This window comes from Jatropha curcas, chromosome 7, assembly GCF_041381405.1.
Source record: "Jatropha curcas cultivar XTBG-Jc1 chromosome 7, XTBG_Jcur_1.0, whole genome shotgun sequence".
In the NCBI taxonomy this organism is placed as follows: Eukaryota; Viridiplantae; Streptophyta; class Magnoliopsida; order Malpighiales; family Euphorbiaceae; genus Jatropha; species Jatropha curcas.
The window spans coordinates 18,480,903-18,494,482 of NC_143157.1; the positions used below are offsets into that span (position 1 = coordinate 18,480,903).

At 37.4% G+C, this 13,580-nt stretch overlaps 2 non-coding genes across 2 annotated transcripts; one reads left to right on the forward strand and one right to left on the reverse strand.

Annotated features, from left to right (window-relative positions):
* Positions 1–5,834: 5,834 nt before the first annotated feature.
* On the forward strand, positions 5,835–5,941 carry LOC149494843 (small nucleolar RNA R71). Its single transcript, XR_016321932.1, has one exon. It is a non-coding gene; the product is annotated as a small nucleolar RNA R71 (small nucleolar RNA).
* A 6,802-nt stretch (positions 5,942–12,743) lies between these two features.
* Positions 12,744–12,851, reverse strand: LOC119370516 (small nucleolar RNA R71). The gene has a single exon (XR_005178020.1). It is a non-coding gene; the product is annotated as a small nucleolar RNA R71 (small nucleolar RNA).
* Between the last annotated feature and the right edge of the window lie 729 nt (positions 12,852–13,580).

Sequence of the window (13,580 nt, forward strand, 5' to 3'; positions counted from 1 at the left end):
TCAAATATTGCCATGTACTGCGTTCATAAAAATCTTTAGGTATTTGGATTTGAGCGTTTTCAGTAGGGAATCCAAAAATATGGCTAACTTCATTCACAGATAAATCAAAACTTCTACCAAGTAGCCTAAAGTGAATTTTGCTCGAGGGATCGCCAGGCAATAATCTAATTAGAGATGAATAAGAACTCAAAAATTCTAATGTCAAAGGTGCATAAACTAGATCCTTCATCTCAAGAAACTGTCCCCATCCTATACGCCTAAGTGGTTCTATCACAGCATCTCGAAGACCCACTTGCGCTAAAGCATTTTCATCAATGAACCTATTAAGTAAAATAGGACGAAGGGATAGTTTATTGTACCTCTCTTGACCTCTCTTGTTGCTCGGGTGAACCGATCTCAAATGGAGGAGGAGGTGGACTAAGTGGAGGAGCAGTGGAAGATCGAGCAATGGGCCGTTGTCTAGCGGCAACCGAGGAAGCGGCTCTGCTATGCTTGTATCGAGGAGGCATGGTGAAGGAGAATGGTGTGAAAATTTGGTGTGTAGTGTTTTTGATTTGAGAGAAAAGGGAGAAAAAAAGAGGTAATTGGAGATGAAAGGGTGACCACTAGGGCATGCGATAGGGAAATGAGGAGTGGTTAGGGCGTGCGCTTTAATAGAGGCACGATTTAATACGCATGTCTGGTCATGGCACGGGCGTGAGCATTGGCACGGGCATACCGTGCACACTATTGTGGCCTTGAGGCTGTTCGTGGCACGGGCGTGCTGTAGGACACGCCTTGGGCGTGGGAGCCTCTATCCTGCAAAGAAAAACAAAGCGTACCTGGCATGGGCGTGCTAAAGTGTACGGTCTGGGCGTGCTTGCCTCTGACTTGCAAGGTGAAATTCTCTTCTCTGGTTGCACGAGCATGCTAATGGACACGCCTTGGGCTTGCTTACCCCTGACTCTGAAAGTAGTTTTTCTCCTTTCTTGACGCACGAGCGTGCTGTGGCACACGGTCAGGGCATGCTAGCCCCTGACTCTCAAAATAAATTTTGTCTTTAAGGCACACAGGCATGTCCTGGGACACGGTCTGGGCGTGCTTAGTGGGCATATCTTGGCACGAGTGTGCGTCTTAGCACGGCCTGGGCGTGCTGACCTGTGGACTTTAACTTGATCCTGAAAAAATTTTGACTAAAACAAAAGAACAATTATGGAGAAAATTTTGGAAATTTGTACCAGAAATAATAAAAGTAAATGGAAAAAATAAATTTAAGAAAGAAAATAACATGGGTTGTCTCCCACAAGCGCTTTTGTTTAATGTCGTTTAAGCTCGACGCACTCAACCTAGTTTAGGTCAGACGAGACTGATGGTATTCTTGACAGGATCAAAGTTTTTATTTTGATAAACTTTCAACCATTGAGCATTAACTTTAAAACTTCGATTAGAATTATCATCCACTATTTCGATGGCCCCATAAGGAAAATTTTCTTTGATTTTGAATGGACCTGACCTTCTAGAGTGCAACTTACCGGGAAATAGGCGGAGTCTAGAATTATAGAGCAATACCTGTTGGCCTACCTTTAGATTCCGCAGGATAATATGCTTATCGTGCCATTGTTTGGTGCGATCTTTATATATTTTGGCACTCTCATAAGCATGGAGGCGCATTTCATCCATCATATTCAATTGTAGCAACCGTTTTTTGACTAATTTCTTTTGTATTAAAGTTAAGAAATTGAATTGCCCAAAACGCCTTATGCTTTAACTCAACAGGAAGATGACAGGCCTTACCGTAAACCATGCGATATGGAGACATACCGATTGGTGTTTTGAATGCAGTTCTGTAAGCCCATAGATGATCATCGAGTTTCTTGGACCAGTCCTTCCTAGATTGTCCAACAGTGGTCTCCAGGATCTTCTTGATTTCTCTATTGGTAACTTCAACTTGTCCACTTGTTTGAGGATGGTATGGAGTAACTACACGATGAGTAACACGATATTTTGCAAGGAGGGAATCTAAATATTTATTGCAAAAATGCTTACCTCCATCCGTGATTATTGCCCTAGGGGTGCCATGACGTGTGAAAATATACTTCTTGATAAAATTCATTACACTTTTGGCATCATTGTTTGAAAGAGTAACAGCTTCTACCCACTTTGACACATAGTCCACCGCCACTAGAATGTATTGGTTGGAGTATGATGATGGAAAAGGTCCCATGAAGTCCAAACCCCAAACATCGAAGATTTCGACTTTAAGGATGCTATTTAAGGGCATCTCATGTCTCTTCGAAATGTTACCTAACCTTTGACAACGATCACAAAGGCGAACAAAGTTAAAGGCATCTTTAAATAGGTTAGGCCAATACAAACCGCTTTCCAATATACGTGCTGCTGTCTTGTTTGCTCCAAAGTGTCCTCCACATTCCATTGAGTGGCAAAATTTAAGGACACTTTCCATTTCTGCTTCTATTATACATCGCCGGAATAGCTGATCACCATAATATGTGAACAAAAAGGGCTCCTCCCAATAGTAGTATTTGATATCATGGAAGAATTTTTTCTTTTGATGATAAGAAAAGTTGGGAGGAGGGATTTTGCAAACAAGGTAGTTAACTATATCAGCATACCAGGAGGCTTGTGTGTTTGCCAATAGTAGAAGTTGCTATGGGGAAACTTTTCATTGATTTGAAATTCTATTGTATCTTCTTCCCCCAATTCTAGCCTGGAAAGGTGGTCAACCACAAGATTTTCGGTTCCCTTTTTGTCGCGAATTTCCAGATCAAATTCCTGCAATAAAAGCACCTAACGAATTAGTCTCGGTTTTGCATCTTTCTTTTCTAGCAAATATTTGATAGCTGAGTGATCAGTGTAAACTATTATTTTGGCTCCAATTAAATAAGCCCTAAATTTGTCAAAAGCAAAAACGATAGCTAGCAGTTCTTTTTCAGTAGTGGCATAATTTAATTGCGCATCATTCAATGTGCGACTAGCATAATAAATGACGTGCAACTTCTTTTCCTTTCTTTGCCTAAGAACAGCTCCAACAGCGTGATCACTAGCATCACACATAAGCTCAAAGGGAAGAGTCTAATCTGGTGTAGTAATGATAGATGCTAAGATCAACTCCTTCTTTAACCTGTAAAAAGCATTTAAACACTCTCTGTCAAAATTAAAAGGAACATCTTTAACTAATAAATTACAAAGAGGTTTTGTGATTTTGGAGAAGTCTTTCATGAATCTCCTGTAGAATCTTGCATGACTAAGGAAACTCCTTATTCCTTTCACTGAATTAGGAGGAGGTAGCTTTTCAATTACCTCGATTTTGGCTTTGTCCACTTCAATCTCTTTTTGAGAGATCTTATGCCCTAGGACAATACCTTCACTAACCATAAAGTGACACTTTTCCCAATTCAAAACAAGGTTAGTGTCCTCGCATCGCTGCATTACTAATGATAAGTTATGAAGACATGCATCGAAAGAAGAACCAAATACAGAGAAGTCATCCATGAATATTTCAATAAATTTATCTACCATATCAGAAATTATGGACATCATGCATCTTTGAAAGGCTGCAGGAGCATTACATAGTCCAAAAGGCATTCTCCTATAGGCAAAAGTGACATAAGGACAAGTGAAAGTAGTTTTCTCTTGATATTCAGGAGCAATTGGTATTTGGAAGTATCCTGAATAACCATCCAAAAAATAATAAAAAGGATAACCTGCAAGTCTTTCAAGCATTTGATCAATAAAGGGTAGGGGAAAGTGGTCCTTGCGTGTTGCTTTGTTCAATTTCCTATAATCTATACACACACGCCAACTTGTGACTGTTATAGTGGGAATTAATTCATTGTTTTCATTAGAGATGACAGTCATACCTCCCTTCTTTGGAACAACTTGGACAAGACTCACCCAACTACTATCGAAAATTGGATAAATAATGCCGGCATCCAGAAGTTTTATAATTTCACCCTTGACGACCTCCTTCATATTTGGATTCAATCGCCTTTGATGTTCGATTGAAGGTTTGTAGTCTTCTTCCATCAGGATCTTATGCATGCATACACTCGGCCTTATCCCCTATAGATCTGAAATTGACCACCCTAGTGCTTTCTTATGCTTTCGAAGAACCTGCAACAACCTTTCTTCTTGATCAAGCGTTAAGTGAGAAGAAATAATAGCAGGAAAAGAATGATTCTCACCTAAGAATGCATGTTTTAAATGAGGTGGAAGTTGTTTCAGTTCTTGCTTTGGTGGTTCACTTCCTTTCTCATTTATGATGCTTGATTCATTAATGTCATCTTTAATATGCAAAGTGTTTTCCACACATTCATCAACAACATCAATTCGCAAAAAATCACTATAGTGCATAGGAAGATTACATGATTTAAGAACATCAAAGACAATTGCTTCCTATCCAACCCTTAGAGTTAATTTACCTTCATAAACTCAATTAATGCTCTTGCAATTGCGAGAAAAGGCCTCCCAAGGATTAAGGATCCTTCCCTGTCTTCATCAATATCATGAATAACAAAATCAACAGGGAAGATGAATGTACCTACCTTTACAAGCACATCTTCTACAATTCCTCTTGGATATTTGATCGATCGATCCGCTAATTATAGAGACATCCTTGTTGGTTTGAGCTCTCCCATACCTAGCATCTTAAAAACTTCATAAGACATAAGATTAATGCTAGCACCTAAATCTGCCAAAGCTTTTTCAAAATCAAGATTACCAATATTGCAAGGGATAGAAAAAATTCCTAGATCCTTTAACTTTGGAGGAAATTTGTTTTGGATAATTGTACTGCATTCCTCAGTTAACATTATTGTTCCTTGATCATCGATTTTTCGTTTCTTGCTCAGGATATCTTTTAGGAATTTCGCATAGCTAGGCATTTGAGCAAGGGCTTCAGCAAAAGGAATGTTGATTTGAAGCTTTTTAAATACATCCAGAAACTTTAGGAAGCTCTTGTCATCTTGTGCTTTCTTTAACCTTTGTGGAAAGGGGACAGGTGGAACATAGGGTTTTACTTTTTCTTATTCTTCTAGGTCAATGATGGGAACCTTTGGCTGCTCTTCCACTTTCTTTTCTTTCTTTGGTGGCTCTTCTAACTGTTTGCCACTTCTCAAGGTGATAGCATGTACCTGTTCTTTAGCATTCTTTTCAGTATTGCTAGGTAACGTACCTTGAGGTCGAGATGCCATCATGTTTGCAAATTGTCCTAGCTGAATCTCCAGATTTCTTATCGCCGCTGCTGGATTTTGTGGTTTTCTCTAGTTTCGTTCATGAAATCCATGTGTGATTTAGAAAGGGCAGTGAGAAGATCATCATGAGATTTCTTCTCTTGAGGAAGGAAACCTGGAGGTGCGTTCAAGGCATTGTTAGGATTCCCGTAGGACAGATTAGGATGGTTCCTCAATCTATTATCATATGAGTTGGAGTATGGGTAATTCTTCCTCCATTTATTCATCATATAATTTACTTGCTCCAAGGTTTGTGGATTCAAAGAATCTATCATGCATTCTCCAATTCCATATTGTCCATTGCATCTGTCACAAACTTACATAATAGAATTTACAGGATTAGTAGTTAACAGGTCTAGTTCTCTTACCATGCTATCTACCTTGGCATTAAGTGTTGTAATGGCATCTATTTCATAGGCTCATACAGTTCTCTTCCTTTCAGTATTGTTTTGATAATGGCTGTTGCTTGCCATCTCCTCTATCAATTCATATGCCTCATCAATTCCCTTCTTATCAAAAGATCCACCTGTAGCTGCATCTAAAGTGATTTTAATGTTGGGAGATAATGCATTATAGAAAGTTTGTACCTGTAACCACTTAGGCAAACTGTGATGTGGGCACTTTCTTAACAAGTCCTTGAATCTTTCCCAAGCTTCATACAAGCTTTCTTGATCATGGTGAGCATATGTCATTATCTCATTGCGCAGTTTTGTGGTCTTTGAAGATGGAAAGAATTTTGCTAAGAACTTTTGGGCTAATTCTTCCCATGTTGTGAAACTTCCAGCGGGGCATGATTGTAACCAAGATCATGCTTTATCCCTAAGAGTGAAGGGGAATAATCTCAGTTTAATTGCATCTTCGGAAACACCGTTCTGTTTGAAAGTATCGCAAATTTCCAGGAAATTTGTGATATGAGCGTTAGGATCTTCACTAGGCAAACTCCCATATTGAATTGAGGTGGAAAGCATCTGGATAATTGTGGGTTTAATTTCAAAATTATTAGCTTCCACCCGAGGTCTTGTAATACTCGAGGTTGTCCCATTCAGAATAGGTGTTGTGTAGTCTCGCAAGGTGCGGACCGGATGTTGAAGTGGAGGTCCGTTTACGTTTGCTTTTTCATTTTCATTTTCGTTGACCATGTCTGCTTGTTGTTCGGGTTTTATTTCACGTGCTCTTCTTGGAGCGTTGTTCCTACGATAAGTTCTTTTAATTTCTGGGTCAAAGACTAGAGGTTCAGCCCTACTTGATCTTCTTTGCATAAACACCTGAAATAATTCTTAAAAGAAAATTTAAATAAAACAAAAGGATATCTAAATTAATAATAGGGTAATTAGTATTGATATTGATAACGTCAATCCCCGGCAATGGTGCCAAAAACTTGACAGTGATTTTCGCAAGTGTACTAAATCGCAACAAGTAATATAGAGTGAAAGAGTATCGTATCCACAGGAATTGTATATCAAGTACCAAAATTGTGTTAACCTTTTATTATTTAAATGAAAATAAAAGAGATTTGTTATAAGAAAAGTAATCTCAAAAGTAAAACAGAAAGAAATCAGACAACAAAATTTAGACGAAAAGAAATCAAGGATTTAAAACTACTAGGGATATTGATTTCACTTAATTCTATCCAATTTATTCTATTAGTTTGTTAATCAATTTTAATTGTTCAAGTAGGGGAAATAACCCTAAAATCATTAACAAGCTCTCCCGATGTATTGTTAGCTATTCTAATCCGGTCTAATTGCCTATCTTCTAATAGCACAATCAAACATGAATTAAATCATTAAGTTTTATGGTTTGTTTTGTGAATTCATAACCTAAGGTCATTAACTTATGAAAACCCCCCATGAGTCGAACCATATAGCTTCTGTATCAAGTTATTATTCTCATGTAATTTATTACCTTTTTCGTATCAAAAACCCTTCTTCTGATAGTGATTAATGAAATAAATCAATCCAGGGGATAACTCTGCCCAGAAGCTTTAAATTCAATAATAAATTATAGCAAGAACAAGGAAAAAGCAAATCTAATATTATAAATTTGGAATCGAATTAAGCTACATCAAATCCCTACTATGAGAGTTTAGCTCGACATAGTAATTAAATAAAACTCAGTAATACTTGAATAAAACTTCATAATCAATAATGAATAATGAAAAGAAAGACAAGATTAAGAGTTTAGAAATAAAAACTAGACAACAGCCCTGTGGATGGCTTTCTTAAATTTTGACACAAATCTTGGATGCTTGAAACCTTTGAGAGAGAGAGAACTATGTAGAAAAATACTAAAATTCGAGATATCCCAACAATAAAAAGCTCACCTCTTTATATAGACCTCCTGGAGGAAAATCTGACTCCGTTTAGGAAATAGAATCCTTATTAAGTACAAAATCTTCTTTAGGAGATCATGACTGTTTAGGCCTTGGATTTCTTCTTAGTTAGGACTCTTTTCTCTTCCTAAATAGGTTTAGATCTTGTTTAGCACATTTAGGAAAATATCCGAGGCGGGCCCATGTGAGAAAAGGATTGACTTGCATTTTCAGTTCAAGTCAGCTCTGCCTTCGAAGCATGGGCGTGTCATCTAGCACGACTTGGGCGTGCTAAAGTCTAGAACTAAGAATGATTGAGCACGGGCCGTGCTATGCAACACGCTTATAGGAGTCTTTGTGGCACGGGTGTGCGCCCTAGCACGGCTGGGGCGTGCTAGGCTCTGACCTTCCAAGATAAATTTCATGCTAGGAAGACACGCTTTGAGGATCCTTTGGGCACGGGCGTGTCCTATAGCATGGGCTAGTCTTGCGAGCCCCTGACTCTCCACTTGGTTTCTCTCAGTTTAGCACGGGCGTGCTATGATGCATGGTCAGGGCGTGCTAGACTCTGACTATTTTGCTTTGTAATGCTCTTTTCTGTGCCAAAACCCTGCAAATTTCTTTCAGATCAAGTGGATTATGATTCAAGGAAGCTTTGATCAAAGATTATAGTTAAAACGAAGTAAAAATAAATCAAAGTGATAAAATTTGCTAAAATTCTAAATAAAAACTATACTAAAAATACTGTAAAAATGGCACCTATCAATAATCTCAATTTTATGGCATCTTCGGAAACACCGTTCAGTTTGAAAGTATCGCAAATTTCCAAGAAATTTGTGATATGAACGTCAGGATCTTCACTAGGTAAACCCCCATATTGAATTAAGGTGGAAAGCATTTGGATGATTGCGGGTTTAATTTCAAACTTATTAGCTTCTACCCGAGGTCTTATAATACTTGAGGTTATCCCATTAAGATTAGGTGTTGTGTAGTCTCACAAGGTGCGGACCGAATGTTGAGGTGGAGGTCCGTCTTCTATTTCGTTTTTGTTGACCATGTCTGTTTGTTGTTCGGGTTTGCTTTCACGTGTTCTTCTTGCAGCGTTGTTCCTGGGACAAGTTCTTTCAATTTCTGGATCAAAGACTAGAGGTTCAGTCCTACCTGATCTTCTTTGCATAAACACCTAAAATAATTCTTAAAAGAAAAATTAAATAAAACAAAGGAATGTCTAAATTAACAATAGGGTAATTAGTATTGATGTTGATAATGCCAATCCCCGGCAACGGCACCAAAAAGTTGATGGTGATTTTCGCAAGTGTACGAAATCGCAACAAGTAATATAGAGTGAGAAGAGTATTGTATCCACAGGGATTGTATACCAAGTACCAAAATTATGTTAACCTATTATTATTTAAATGGCAATAAGGGGAATTATTTTAAGAAATTAAATTAAACAAATAACAGAGAACAAAAAGAAATCAAGCAACAGTATTTGAAGAAAAGAAATCAAGGATTTAAAGCTACTAGGGATTTTGATTTCACTTAATTCTATCCAATTTATTTTATTAGTTTGTTAATCAATTTTAATTGTTCAAGTAGGGGAAACAACCCTAAAATCACTAACAAGCTCTCCCGATGTATTGTTAGTTATTCTAATCCGTTCTAATTACCTATCTTCCAATAGCGCAATCAAACATGAATTAAATCATTAAGTTTTATGGTTTGTTTTGTGAATTCATAACCTAGGGTCATTAATTTATGAAAACCCCCCATGAGTCAAACCATATAGCTTCCGCATCAACTTATTATTCTCATGTAATTTATTACCTTTTTCATATCAAAAATCCTTCTCCCGATAGTGATTAATGAAATAAATCAATCCACGGGAGAAACTCTGCCTGGAAGCATTAAGTTCAATAATAAATTATATCATGAACAAGGAAAAGCAAATCTAATATTATAAATTGGAATCAAATTAAGCTACATCAAATCCCTAGTATGGGAGTTTTAGTTCGACATAGTAATTAAATAAAACTCAATAATACTTGAATAAAACTTCATAATCAATAATGAATAATGAAAAGAAAAACAAGATTAAGAGTTTAGAAATAAAAACTAGACAACAGCTACGTGGATGGCTTCCTTGAATCTTGGCACAAATCTTGGATGCTTGAAATCTTTGAGAGAGAGAGATAACTATGTAGAAAAATACTAAAACTCGAGATGCTTTTTACAATGAGCCGATCCTCTCTTTATATAGACCTCCTGGAAGAAAATCTGACTCCGTTTCAAAAATAGAATCCTTATTAAGTACGAAATTTTCTTAAGAGATCATAAACTGTTTAGGCTTTGGATTTCTTCTTAGTTAGGGCTCTTCTCTCTTCCTAAATAGGCTTAGATCTTGTTTTGCACTTTTAGGAAAATATCTGAGGTGGGCCCATGTAAGTTAAAAAGACTGGCTTCCGTTTTTAGTTCAAGACAACTTTGCCTTCGTAGCACGAGCATGCCATCTAGCACGGCTTAGGCATGCTAGAGTCTGTGTCTGTGAATAATTTAGCACGGGCCGTGCTCTGCAACATGCTCAAAGAGGTACTTGTGGCACAGGCGTGCGCCATAGCACGGCCAGGGCGTGCTCGGCTCTGGCTTTCCAAGACAAATTGCTTCATGGGCGTGTTAGGCAGGCACGCCTTGAGGTCCTTTAAGGCACGGGCGTGCTAGATAGCACAGCCTGGCTGTGCTAGAGCTTAAGTATCCACTTGAATTCCTCTAGTTTAGCACAGGAGTGCTAAGGTGCATGGGTTGGGCGTGCTGGCTTTTGAGTGTTTTGCTTTATAATGCTCTTTTCTGTGCCAAAACCCGGCAAATTTCTTTAAGATCAAGTGGAGTATGATTCAAGGAAGCTTTGAACAAAAATTATAATTAAAACGAAGTAAAAATTAATTAAAGTGATAAAATTTATTAAAATTCCTAATAAAAACTATATTAAAAATACTGTAAAAATGACACTTGATAGGTGTTAGTTTTATAGTACTTTTAGTATAGTTTCTATTAGAAATTTTAGTAAATTTTATCACTTTGATTTGTTTTTAAATTCATTTTAGTATAATTTTGTTCAAAGCTTCCTTGAATCATAACCCGCTTGATCTGAGAGAAATTTGTAGGGTTTTGGCACAGAAAAGGGCATTACAAGGCAAAATACTCAGCCTAGCACGCCCATGACAAATTCTAGCTGGGAAGGACAGAGACAAGCACGCCTAGCCTTTCCCTGCCTAGCACGCCCCGTGCTGAACCATCCAGAGTTCCAGACTTAAGCATGCCCAAGCCGTGCATCGTGGCACGCCCGTGCTTCGAAGGCAGAACTGGCGTGAACTAAAAACGCAAATCAATCCTTCTCTCACATAAGCCTGCCTCGGATAGTTTCCTAAATGTACTAAACAAGATCTAGACCTATTTTCGAAGAGAAAGAAGTCCTAACAAAGAAGAAATCCAAGGCTTAAATAGTCATGATCTCCTATAGAAGATTTTGTACTTAATAAGGATTCTATTTCCTAAACGGAGTCAGATTTGCCTTCAGGAGCTCTATATAAAGAGGGGAGCTTTTCATTGATGGGGTATCTCGTTTTTAGGCTTTCTTCTGCATAATTCTCTCTCTCCCAAAGGTTTCAAGCATCCAAGATTTGTGCCAAGATTCAAGGAAGCCATCCACATAGCTGTGATCTAGTTTTATCTCTAAACTCTTAATCTTGTTTTCTTTTTCATTACTATTACTGATTATGAAGATTGATTCAAGTATTACTGAGTTTTATTTAATTACTATGTCCAGCTAAACTCTTATACTAGGGATTTGATGTAACTTAATTCGATTCCAATTTATAATATTAGATTTGTTTTTCATTGTTCTTGTTATAATTTATTATTAAGCTTAAAGCTTCCAGGCAGAATTCTTTCCCCTGGATTGAACTATTTCAATAATCACTATCGGGAGAAGGGTTTTTGATATGAAAACGATAATAACTTACTTGAGAATAATAACTTGATGCGGAAGCTATATGGTTTGACTCAAGGGGGGTTTTCATAAGTTAATGATCTTAGGTTATGAATTCACAAAACAATCACAAAACTAAATGATTTAATTTATGTCTAATTGCGCTATTGGAAGATAGGTAATTAGACTAGATTAGAATAGCTAACAATACATCGGGAGAGCTTGTGAGTGATTCCAGGGTTGTTTCTCCTACTTTAACAATTAAAATTGATTAACGAACTAATAAAATAAGTTGGATAGAATTAAGTGAAATCAAATTCCCTAGTACTTTAAATCCCTGATTTCTTTTCACCTAAATTTTATTGCTTGATCTCTTTCTGTTTTTACTTTCAAATTTAATTTCCTTACAACAATTCTCTCTTATTGTCGTTTAAATAATAATAGGTTAACATAATTTTGGTACTTGATATACAATCCCTGTGGATACGATACTCTCTTACTCTATATTACTTGTTGCGATTTTGTACACTTGCGAAAATCACTGTCAAGTTTTTTGCGCCGTTGCCGGGGGTTGGCGTTATCAATATCAATATGAATTACCCTATTATTAATTTAGACATCCTTTTATTTTTATTTAATTTTCTTTTAAGAATTATTTCAGGTGTTTTATGCAAAGAAGATCGAGAAGGACTGAACCTCTAGTCTTTGATCCAGAAATTGAAAGAACTTATCATAGGCACAACGCTGCAAGAAGAGCACGAGATACAAAACCCGAACAACAAGCAGACATGGCCAACGAAAATAAAAACTTAAATGAAAACTTAATTGGACCTCCACTTCAACATCCGGTCCGTACCTTGCGAGATTACACAACACCCAATCTGAATGGGACAACCTCAAGTATTACAAGACCTAGGGTGGAAGCTAATAATTTTGAGATTAAACCCGTAATTATCCAAATGCTCTCCACCTCGATCCAATATGGGGGTTTGCCTAGTGAAGATCCTAATGCCCATATCACAAATTTCCTGGAAATTTGTGATACTTTCAAACAAAATGGTGTTTCTGAAGATGCAATCAAATTAAGACTTTTCCCTTTCACTCTTAGGGATAAAGCAAGATCCTGGTTATAATCATGTCCCGCTGGAAGTTTCACAACATGGGAAGAATTAGCTCAAAAGTTCTTAGAAAAATTCTTTCCATCCTCAAAAACCACAAAATTGCGTAATGAGATAATGACATTCGCTCATCATGATCAAGAAAGCCTATATGAAGCTTGGGAAAGATTCAAAGACTTATTGAGAAAGTGCCCACATCACAGCTTACCTAAGTGGTTACAGGTACAAACTTTTTATAATGCATTATCTCCTAACACCAAAATCACTTTAGATGCAGCTGCAGGTGGATCCTTTGAAAAGAAAGGAATTGATGAAGCATATGAGTTAATAGAAGAGATGGCAAGCAACAGCCATTACCAAAACAATTCCGAAAGAAAAAGAACCGCAGGAGTCTATGAAATAGACGCCATTACAGCACTTAATGCCAAGGTGGATAATATGGTAAGAAAGTTGGACATGTTAACTACTAATCCTGTGAATTCTATTATGCAAGTTTGTGATAGGTGCAATGGACAACATGGAATTGGAGAATGCATGATGGACTCTTTGAATCCACAAACTTTGGAGCAAGTAAACTATGTGATGAACCAAGGAAGGAACAATTACCCTTATTCCAACTCATATGATAACAGATTAAGGAACCATCCTAATCTATCCTATGGTAATCCTAACAATGCCTTGAACGCACCACCAGGTTTCCTTCCTCCAGAGAAATCTCATGATGACCTCCTCACTGCCCTTTCTAAATCGCACATGGATTTCATGATCGAAACCAGAGAAAACCATAAATTCTAGCAGGCTGCGATAAGAAATTTGGAGATTCAGCTAGGACAATTTGCAAACATGATGGCATCTCGATCTCGAGGTACGTTACCTAGCAACACTGAAAAGAATCCAAAAGAGCAGGTGCAAGCCATCACTTTGAGAAGCGGCAA